Source organism: Anser anser (genome assembly GCF_964211835.1).
Source record: "Anser anser genome assembly, chromosome: Z".
NCBI lineage: Eukaryota > Metazoa > Chordata > Aves > Anseriformes > Anatidae > Anser > Anser anser.
The window spans coordinates 5,916,785-5,927,019 of NC_139723.1; positions in this window are offsets into that span (position 1 = coordinate 5,916,785).

The window sequence follows — 10,235 nt, forward strand, 5'->3', positions numbered from 1 at the left end:
ATCTTAAGAAAATAACAGAAAAGAGCAATGGTGGGTCACTGTCAAATAGAATGACCAGTAAATTATAGATATGGAGTTCCAGTGTGGACAGCTTGTGCCTGTCTGAATAATAGACTAGATCAAAGGCACCTGGACATTTTACTGTTAGACACCAATATTTTACTTCATATTTTGAACTTATCTTCGATAAGATCTGGAGCTGGGAACAGGGATTTGATTGATGCTCATGTTCAAAATTTTAACTATTACCAGCATGATAACATATGATACTTTGAGAAAGGTTTTGAGAACCATCAGGTCTTATAGCAGCACTGTCTATTCATTTAATTGAAGAAATATTTACTAATTTAGCTATGCTCTACCCATGCAAGCCTTACTCTGGAGCATCAAGAGACTAGTTCATTTTACATCCCTTTCAGAAGTGTTTGGCAATTTACATGTACAATGATTCTTCCTTACTGATAACAAAAACATGGATCTTGCCGTGGAAGAATCCAGAAGTCTCTCTTGGTTTGCTTACTGTCAAAAATGTTCAGACAGCAGCAGACAGCAGCATGTGGAAAGCTCCCCTGCCTGAAAAGAGTTTAGATTTAAAATTTCTGCTCTTGTTTTGTGCTAGAACAGGTTTCTTTGGACCTCAGTGTCCATTTCTGGTGTCGTGCCCTTGGCTTTATTCACAGAATAACCTACAAATGGAAAGTCTAACCTCAGCATGGGAGTTCACAGATTGAAGAAAATCTATTTAAACACCATTGTTAACTAGGGCAGAGTTTTAGCCTTGCTAAAATGGGCTTTGAGAAGAGATAATGGTAGGAATTAAACCTCCTTAAGGCAGTATTAAAGGCAACTCAGATGAAGGGAATTATTGGCATATAATTGTTATATGTGTCTTTGGACCCTAAAACTGTTGAAAAGTTAAAATAATAGTTAAAGTACAATTAATTCTCCTAGAGCCAAAAGGATTTTCGTATTCTGCCAGCAAATCTTATCCGGTACTTAAATAGCCTCATTAAGAGAAACAAATGTCCTGAAACCTCAATAACCTATGAAAAGAGGAGTTATCAAATGAATTCTTAAATTCAATAGCAAGAAGCATGATAATTCCCATAGTATAATTAGCTGAGAAGTTGATATATTACATATTAGAAATAATGGCTATGTCTAATCAGAATGAGTTCTTCCCCATATTTTTCCGTTCCATTAAAAAGTGAAGTACTGTCAACCTAATTATGAATGTTGGTAGGCTACAATTGTGAAATGAAGAATAAAAGACAAAATTAATTAGTCATGTTAATGAACCTTTGATTTCATTTATATCCTTTTGGTCTTCTGGGAAGAAAAAAGATTCCCTACTACTGCAAGGAATAAGCTGTTCATTATTATTTTCACCTCTTCTCTGCAGAGACTGGATTCTCATTGCTTTTCTTGCTTATTTATCTGGAAAAGCTTTTTCTCCTACCTGTTAATGCACAGAGATGCAAGGTTCCTAACAACGCAAATTCCAGGAACATCTTACTACAGTCCTCTGATGTGGACCTTGGGGTTTTGGAAATGTACTTTCTACTCTGGAACCCAGTGGTGGCTACTCAAGCTCTTTTTTTGTGCTGAGCCTTCTCACACTCATTTCACAGAGGAGTTAGCGTTTAATCCATTAAATCACTGCAGAACACAGATTTATGTTCTTCTCTCCTCAGAGAGAAGCTTAGAAACAGCTTCTTCTGCTTCTAAGCCGTGTGCCAGCCTCATGGTCTGCTGTGTTTTGCATGCTTTCCAGGCCCCAGGGCTGCCTTGGTCTATTTTATGCCCACATACAACTTTGTCAAAACCTGTGCCAGTGCCTGACCTCCAGCAGCTCCAAGCCAACAGGGGAAGCACCAGTGTGGTGGCACAATGCACACGGGTGTATGGGGGCAGACAGGCAGGGGGGAACGTTGGGAACTGGGCATGAGCATCCCCTGCTGTGCTGCTCTATGGTGGAAGGGTTCCAGAACAGGGTCAGCCATGCTGTGTCTCAGAGAAAAGGGATGGAGAAGCTTGTAAATAAAAGGAGTTTGCTGCACGTCTCCAAGGGCTTTGCATGTGTAGAAATATGCTTGAAGTCTTCTGCTTGTAAAAAGAGCTTAGGAAGGATTTGTCAGTAGTTAACTGTGAGGATAAAAGAGAGAAGTTCACTTCTCAGGTAACGTGTGCTCCCTGGTTGGGCTTTTTGCATGCCATGATGAAAAGCTTGGATCAAAACCCTCACCACTCAGTCCTAGGCTTGAACTTGCACACAATCCTTTTACATGACTCTCAAGGGCATCTGATGGTGTTAGCAGGGTCCTGGGGCACCCCCCTGGTCACAGCCCAGACTGTGTCTGAGTGGAGAGGTGTCCTGGGAGCAACATGAGAGAGGACAGAGTCTCATGAGGCGCTACATGTCCATGGAGAATGACAGTGGTGGTGCAGCCAGCATCTTTCTGCCACGACACACTATTGCTTTTCAGGCAAAGAAAAGCTTTTCCAGGGTTGTATTATTGAAGCATTTAAAGGGTGATTTCATTACATCTCACTGAAGCCTGACCTCTAGAACAATGTTACTCGGTAGAGTATGAGTAAAAATTAGGAATTCAAGCTGTTTAATTCCTTCTGTACCCCTGCTCTGGTGAGATTGCACCTCAAATACTGTGTTCAGTTTTGGGCCCCTCACTACAAGAAGGACATCCAGGCCCTGGAGTGTGTCCAGAGAAGGGCTACGAAGCTGGTGAAGGGTCTGGAGAACAAGTCCTGTGAGGAGCAGCTGAGGGAGCTGGGGTTGTTTAGCTTGGAGAAAAGAAGGCTCAGGGGAGACCTTACTGCACTCTACAATTACCTTAAAGGAGGCTGTAGTGAGGTGGGGATCAGGCTCTTCTCCCAAGGACCAAGTGATAAGATGAGGAAAAATGGCCTCAAGTTGCTCCAGGGGAGGTTTAAGGTGGATATTAGGAAAAATGTCTTCACTGAAAGGGTTGAGAAGTATTGGAACAGCCTGCCCAGGGAAGTGGTTGAGTCTCGGAAGGTCTTCAGGAAATGTGTAGATGTAGAACTTAGTAGCATGGTTTAGTGGTGGACTTGGAATTGCTATGTTAACAGTTGGATTTGATGATCTTGGAGGTCTTTTCCAAACTAAGTTATTCTATGATTTTAAAATTCTGAAAATTTAAAAAAAAAAAAAAGGATTAACTGTAATATACATGCTTATCAATTTATAAATATGACATGGGGAGAAAACAACATATGTGACACATAGTAAGGGATGTGAGTATATTCCAAACTGTATTTCTTGCTATTCAGCACTTTTTCCCCTAGCACTCAGCACCTAGAGGAAAGGGGTAAGAAAAACTACCTGGCATAGAGCACAGCTTCCTTCTAACAAGCCCATTTCTTCCCCATGGAGTGCTGTGCTGAGGTCAGTATTGCTTCTCTTTATACTTGTTGTGGTTTAACCCGGCTGGCAGCTAAACACCACACAGCCGTTCGCTCACCCTCCCCCCTCCCTCTCTGGGATGGGGGGAGAGAAACGGGAAAGTGAAGCCTGTGAGTTGAGATAAAGACGGTTTATTAAGACAGGAAAATAATAATAACAATAATAATAATAATAGTGATAATGGTAATAGTATTAACAATAATAATGTGTAAGAAAACAAGTGATGCACAATGCAATTGCTCACCACCCGCTGACCGATGCCCAGCCTATTCCCGAGCAGCCGGCCCCCCCACCCCGGCCAGCCACCCCTATATATTGTTTAGCATGACGTCAGATGGTATGGAATACCCCTTTGGCCAGTTTGGGTCAGCTGTCCTGGGTCTGTCCCCTCCCAGCTCCTGCTGCACCCCCAGCCTGCTCGCTGGCAGGACAGAGCAAGAAGCCGAAAAGTCCTTGGCCTGGTGTAAACACTGCTCTGCAACAATTAAAACATCAGCATGTTATCAGCGCTCTTCTCATCCTAATCCAAAACATAGCACCCTACCAGCTACTATGAGCTACTTAACTCTGTCCTAACTGGAACCAGGACAGATATCCACCCCTTATTCCATACCATTTATGTCATGCTCAGGTTACACTCTGTCCAATACATTCTAATTAATCACCATTTTCATCTATGATATATAGCAATCATGGTAGTGATGACATACAGTATTATATAATAATTAACATACTACAATTCAACTCATGGGCTATTCTCACCCAGTATCAAATCCCCTTGAGGTACACACCGGACCTCCCCATTCTTTTGCATTACCCACCAAGTGCATCCAGGTCCCTGAGCAAAAGCAATTCCACGAATAGGTTTGCCTTTTCCTGAGGCAGGAGTAGCCCAGACTGTTTTACCCAGCATGTTTCTTACGTGCACTACAGGAACTTTATCCCCTTCTACAGTGCGTAACAGGTTTGATTGGGCAGGTCCAGCTCGGTTGGCAGATCCCCTGGTATTGACTAACCAGGTGGCCTTTGCCAAATGTGTATCCCAATTTTTGAATGTCCCAGCACCCATTGCTTTCAGTGTAGTCTTCAACAGTCCATTGTATCGTTCAACTTTTCCAGAGGCTGGTGCATGATAGGGGATGTGATACACCCACTCAATACCATGTTCTTTGGCCCAAGTGTCTATAAGGTTGTTTCGGAAATGAGTCCCGTTGTCTGACTCAATTCTCTCTGGGGTGCCATGTCGCCATAAGACTTGCTTTTCAAGGCCCAGGATAGTGTTCCGGGCGGTGGCATGGGGCACAGGATATGTTTCCAGCCATCCGGTGGTTGCTTCCACCATTGTAAGTACGTGGCGCTTGCCGTTGCGGGTTTGAGGGAGTGTGATGTAATCAATCTGCCAGGCCTCTCCATATTTATATTTCAGCCATCGTCCTCCATACCAAAGAGGTTTTGACCGTTTGGCTTGCTTGATTGCAGCACATGTTTCACAGTCATGAATAACCTGTGCTATAGTGTCCATGGTCAGGTCCACCCCTCGATCACGAGCCCATCTGTAGGTTGCATCTCTACCTTGATGGCCTGAGGTGTCATGGGCCCATCGGGCTATAAATAATTCACCTTTATGTTGCCAGTCCAGGTCCACCTGAGCCACTTCAATCTTAGCAGCCTGATCCACCTGCTGGTTGTTTTGGTGTTCTTCAGTAGCCCGATTCTTGGGCACATGAGCATCTACATGGCGTACCTTTACAACCAGGTTCTCTACCCGGGCAGCAATATCTTGCCACAATGCCGCAGCCCAGATGGGCTTGCCCCTGCGCTGCCAGTTGTTCTGCTTCCATTGCTGTAACCACCCCCACAGGGCATTTGCTACCATCCATGAATCAGTATAGAGTCGACGTCAGTGCTGAGTACAAATACCAGGTTAAAGTCGTGACCAGATATTTCATCATTTCATAAGCCATTGTTACACCGCACAGTACCATAACAATCTTAAACCAGGGCCCGGAAAGGATAAACAGTGCAACAGGGAGCACATACAGAAAGTAACGCACCATAAAACTCAATTTGGAATACAGGTACAGCAGACTGGAGATTAAGGCAATCAACATCGTGACTAGCAACTATTAAGCAGGTCCAATACTTATACCAATTTTAGTTTAACACACTCTGGTCAGATTTGTCGATATCTCAACCCTTCGGGCCCCACGTTGGGCGCCAAAAAGACTGTTGTGGTTTAACCCGGCTGGCAGCTAAACACCACACAGCCGTTCGCTCACCCTCCCCCCTCCCTCTCTGGGATGGGGGGAGAGAAACGGGAAAGTGAAGCCTGTGAGTTGAGATAAAGACGGTTTATTAAGACAGGAAAATAATAATAACAATAATAATAATAATAGTGATAATGGTAATAGTATTAACAATAATAATGTGTAAGAAAACAAGTGATGCACAATGCAATTGCTCACCACCCGCTGACCGATGCCCAGCCTATTCCCGAGCAGCCGGCCCCCCCACCCCGGCCAGCCACCCCTATATATTGTTTAGCATGACGTCAGATGGTATGGAATACCCCTTTGGCCAGTTTGGGTCAGCTGTCCTGGGTCTGTCCCCTCCCAGCTCCTGCTGCACCCCCAGCCTGCTCGCTGGCAGGACAGAGCAAGAAGCCGAAAAGTCCTTGGCCTGGTGTAAACACTGCTCTGCAACAATTAAAACATCAGCATGTTATCAGCGCTCTTCTCATCCTAATCCAAAACATAGCACCCTACCAGCTACTATGAGCTACTTAACTCTGTCCTAACTGGAACCAGGACAATACTATTTGTCGCTAAGAAATTGTATTTCCTAAAAGGAAAGAATAAGGCTTTTCCTCAACTCTGGGACACCTCAATTTCTTGCATTAGAGAGAGCTTCAGCTCCTGTTAAAGGAAGTGAATTTAAGATGATGCCTAAATGAAAGGTTCTGTCTTTCATGTTACACTGAGTATCGGAGGTTTGCAAGGGGAAGAGTGACTGAACACTGAATGAGAATTACTGAGCCAAGTACACAGAGGCTGCTTCTATTGTGGTGAGTGCAGCAGAGATGGTGACTTCTCATGTAGAGAATTACCTTAGGGTCTAGCGAGGTAGATCTGCCCCTCCTGTGTGTGGAAACGTGACTACTTTGTTTTCGTCGGCAGATGTTGACCTTTTGTGTTGAGAACATCAATCAGAGACTTTAAAAAATGGACTCATAATTGCACTTTTCAGGTATGAGACTTTATAATGGAAAATGTAATTAATTACTAATCCTTTCAAATATGCTAGCACACAGCATAAAAAAATAACAGCAGAAAATCATAAAATTGCTTTAAGAAAATAAGCTGTGGAAGCTGTACTGTCTGACCTCTTATTCCTTTTGCGTGTCAGATTCCTCCAGAAGTCAATGGAGATGTGGTATTTTGAAGTATCTTGGGAACATTGATTATTACTTGCAAATACACAGACATTGCAATTGTAAACATATCGGTGAGTGAAAATTACAAAAAATATTTCCATTATTATAATTCAAATATTTAAATGAATCTGTCAGGAGGATAGGACTATTTTAATGTACTCATCTGAAAGTCCAGTTTTCCCTGTTCTACCACATAATTTTCATAAGAACTTGAGGCTGCAGTCACAGACCAATCAGGAGAACTGAGTGCGGTGGGGTTTAATATGCCAGTTCTAACCTTAGTCTACTTGGCTCAGGTAACCATGGCACCAGAAGATAAAATGCCATGGTTTACAGATGCATGGTCAGAACTGAGCTGTGTAGATGTACCAGACGGAGCTTAGAGATCACTGCAGTGCTCTCCATTGCATTGCAATGATGCTACTACTCCAGTCCTGCAGGCAAAACTGATATTCTAAAAGGCTGCTATCTCACAGATATGTTAGAATACTAATTACACATGCAAAATAATAAGCTACAGGCAAGATAAGGGAGACACTGCTCCAAAAGGGATTGTGGGAGGCACAGGATTTTTGACCAGAAGCAATGCAGATGTTTGGGGCTGAATCCAGAAATCACAGGTCAATAACAGCCTTCCAGATGAGGTGGGAGGAAGCCACCAGGACATAACAGTGCCGAGTTCTGACAGAAATTGCAGTTTTCTGATGAGTCTTTTCATCAGAACACTCTCCAGTTCTGCACATAAATGTCTTAGACATAATTCTTTTCACTTTCTACAAATATTCAAGTTACTTGCACAAAGTGATGGCACAGACTGAAATTTAAGCAACTGCTTCAAAACATGAAGAAAATAATGGATCTATGAGCATGTACAGGGCAAAAGGAAGTTGATTCAACGACTGACACTACCATCAAAAGTTGGTACACCTGACATCTGAGTTGCCATTTTACATCTTACAGAGGTGCTGAAAACTGCTTTTGACTACATTTGAAATGAAACCATAGTGATTTCACACAGATATTTTTCTGTACTTGAACGTTAGTGTTGGATTCAACACCTTCTTTTTAAATTTCTGAACCATTTACTGAACACATAGTTTACATATAGGAACATGTTCACGTGTGTTGTGTTTACATGGCAAGGTTTGAGGTATTGGGGGTGCTGCAGGGTTGGCCTTTATGAAAAGAGACCAGGAACTGCCACATGTCCCGTTTAGGCAGCTCCAAAACGAGCCCACTGTTGGCCAAAGCTGAGCCCAAGGAGAGCCCCCGCAGGAGCAGGCCCCGGGCCGGAGCTGCAGCCCGTGGAGAGGAGCCCACGCAGGAGCAGGGGGTCTGGGGGGAGCTGCCGCCCGTGGGGGACCCGTGCTGGAGCAGTTTGCTCCTGGGGGATGGATGGACCCCGTGGTACGGAGCCGTGTGGGAGCAGTTCCTGAAGAGCTGCTGCCTGTGGGCAGCCCCCGCAGGCTCAGTTCGGGAAGGACGGCATCCCGTGGGAGGGACCCCGCGTGGAGGAAGGGGCATGGAGGGACCGTGAAGGAACGATGGAGACAAAGCGTCAGGGACTGACCACAGCCCCCAGTCCCTGTTCCCCTGCGCTGCTCAGAGAACTCTGGAGTGCCAGCCTGGGGCCTGCTCCTGCGGGGGCTCTCCATGGGCCGCAGCCTCCTCCAGGCCACATCCACCTGCTCCACCAGGGGCTCCTCCACGGGCTGCAGCGTGGAGATCTGCTCCGTGTGGGACCCGTGGGTGCAGGGGGACAGCCTGCTCCACCAGGGGCCTCTCCACAGGCCGCAGGGGAACTGCTGCTGCGTGCCTGGAGCACCTCCTGCCCTCCTGATGCACTCACCTGGGGGCTGCAGGTATGTTTCTCATCCCTCCCTCCCAGCTGCTGTTGACCAGCAGTTACTTTTCCCCTTTCTTAAATCTGCTCTTAGAGAGGCGCAAACAATATCACTTATTGGCTCTGGCCAACAGTGGGTCCTTCGGAGCCGGCAGGAACTAGCTTGGGACAGCAGAACAGAAGCCACCCCTGCAGCCCCCACTACCAAAACCTGCCACGTAAACCCAAAACAGTAGTCAATAGTGAGACACATACAATAAGTTTTTTATTAAGCTAAGCAATCACCATTTGAAGTAGCAGAAAACTGATAGCATAATATTTCTTCTACCTGGCTACGTGTTAACTACTCTGATGAAATTGATGCAGTTTGTCAAATACAATAAAAAGTCAATATTTTCACCATGGTGCCAATAAAGGATATTAAACAATTATTTCAAAGGTCTTGTTTACAACTTTAAAAATATAAGTTTTGTAGCTTGGCAATAAAACACCTCAGATTTAGTAGTTCTGCTTTGAAATTTATGTAGTTTCTGGTGAAGCCATTTTAGAAGATTTCTTGGTACAAAGGAAACATAGTGTTTTACTTTTATGTTTATATAGCCTTTTTTAACCCAGCCACATAAAGTTTTGCACCTTATCTGTGGAAATTTGGAGAACATCATGATTTTTTTTTTTCTTTTACTTGTGGAAGAAAACTTGAAAAGTTAACAGCTACTCAAAAAGGGAATTTCATTTTAGTATCCCTTAAAAGGTTACTTTCCCAGGATACAAAATAATGTATAAATGTCAAGTAATTAAATCATTACATAATATGTGAAATAAAAACAAGCCAATCTATAAAATTCATTCCCTAGGAATTTGTGACAACAGGAAAACAAGAGTACTTTGTTTCAAAAAAACCCTTTAAATCTAAAATAATAGACACATGTATCTACAAAAAAAATGAAGGCTTGATCTTGTTAAATTTTAGGCATGACATTAGTGTGATTAAATGTGTTTTTTTTTTTTTTTTGGAATAAGGACTAAAGTAACTCTAATTTTCCAACATGATCAAAATGATGGTCGAAGATGATCAAGTCAAGATCATCAAGTTTGGTCAAGATGACCAAACATACCATCAAAGCAGATGCTCAGTGTTCCACAGATAAACCTCTATTCTTGAATCTTACAACACTTTGTTTGCTTCTGACAGCTTTGTAAACTCCTCAGAGTATTTTCTGCTCTTGCTTTTGTCAAAATACTGTAAAACCATTTCCAGTAAGCCCTTGACTCTTTTGTGTGCTTTTCCTTAAAAAAGTTACAAAACATACTTACATTTCAAAATCCTTAGTGCTAAAATCCCTAGAAGGTGTAAAGTGTATGATTTCACTTCAGAGTTTAATACTTCACAATTTACTACCCAGTTCTATGTAGTAGAAGACTTCATGTCTATGAACAAAACACTCTGAAGTCAATGTGAGAATGTAGGTTTTTGTACCATATGGCATGAATGTCTCACACCACAGAGAGCTAAG